This window comes from Crocuta crocuta, unplaced genomic scaffold, assembly GCF_008692635.1.
Source record: "Crocuta crocuta isolate KB4526 unplaced genomic scaffold, BGI_CrCroc_1.0 scaffold110, whole genome shotgun sequence".
Classification (NCBI taxonomy): domain Eukaryota; kingdom Metazoa; phylum Chordata; class Mammalia; order Carnivora; family Hyaenidae; genus Crocuta; species Crocuta crocuta.
In genome coordinates, this window is record NW_027527386.1 from 1,051,704 (window position 1) to 1,053,066 (window position 1,363).

General features: G+C 59.3%; 1 protein-coding gene across 4 annotated transcripts in view; it reads right to left on the bottom strand.

Annotated features, from left to right (window-relative positions):
* The window catches only part of CATSPERD (catsper channel auxiliary subunit delta), a 40,933-nt gene that overhangs the window by 5,448 nt on the left and 34,122 nt on the right, over positions 1-1,363 (bottom strand). The gene's annotated exons all lie outside the window — the stretch shown is intronic.

The following is a 1,363-nucleotide window of genomic DNA, read 5'->3' on the forward strand; positions in this document are numbered from 1 at the left end:
CTCGCAGTGGCCACCAGAGGCTTCTCTGAGAAGCAGAGCCTGGAAGGAACTAACGGGATGTTCCATAGCCAGGAACTATCACTTGTAAGGAAGTAGATGTCAGGCAACTGGGGGGCTCGGCCACTTTAAGTGTCCGACTTTGGTTCAGGTCATGATCTTGCAGTTCATGGGTTCGAGCCCGGCGTCGGGCTCTGTGCTGTCACTAGGGAACCCACTTTGGATCCTGTCTCTCTCTCTGCCTCTCCCCTGCTCACGCGCTCTCCCTCCTCTCTCTCGATAATAAATGCTAAGTTTTTTAAATAAATAGATGCATTAATTAATAAGCAAGTAAACCAACAAAGAAAGCCCTACACACCTGTTCTCTGATATTTTTGGAGGGACAGCTGCCAATATTCTGAAGGTGTATATTTAGGGCCGTTAATTAGGGCTGTTCTAGGTCATTATTTTTTGGGACTCGCCCTGTGATGTCCTGCTAGGTATGAGCTCACATCCCTCCTCTGACTGGACGCCTCCCTTGATCTTTACACCCCATGTAGGCTTGCGTCCCCCCACGGAGCAGCTCTGAGTTTGGGGCCCCAGACCCGTCCTGTGTGACCGCCCACAGGCTCACCGGCTGGGGGGAGGAAGGCCCCGGGANCTCAGTCAACTACTATTTAGTCAGATGGTCTGCAGGGCACGGAGCGGAGCTCCTGGCCTCCACGTGCTTATTTAAATCACTTGCCATTACGTAAAAGGGAAAAGCCACTTCCTCAGGCGCCCGGGCTGCACGTGGCGGCCCCAGCAGCCAGGGGTGGTTCCCGGCTGCCCAGCGGGCGGCACGAAGTATGGAACACTTCCGCCATCGCAGAAGGTTCCACCGAAGTAGCTTCACCTCGAGGCAGCGTGGCTCTGGTCCCACCGGCTCATCGACTACCCACGACAGGGTCGCCGTCACGCGTGGTGGGGCGTGCAGGGGGGTGTGATGAAGGAAGAGGGGGCAAATGAATGCTACGGGCTCAACCAGGTCCCGCGGGCTCTCCCGGGGACTGGGTTTGGAGGCGCGGCCTCTAGCGAGGTAATTACGGTTGACCGAGGTCCTCAGGGTGGGCCCTGATCCCACGGGAAGGGGAGGAGACGCAGTGTCCTCCCTCCCCCCGCCGCGGGAGGGCGCCGGAGAAGGTGGCCGTCTGCGCGCCTACGAGGGAGCCTGTCGGGGAGAAGCCAGCCCTGTCCACGCCCTGACCTTGGCCTTCCGGCCTCCAGAACTGGGAGAGAATCACTGTTGTTTGAGCCCCCAGTCGGCGGTACGTCGTTAGGGCCGCGGGAGCTGAGACTTTGCTGGGAGAGGACAGGGCAAGGGCGGGGGGAGGGGCGGGGCGGGGTC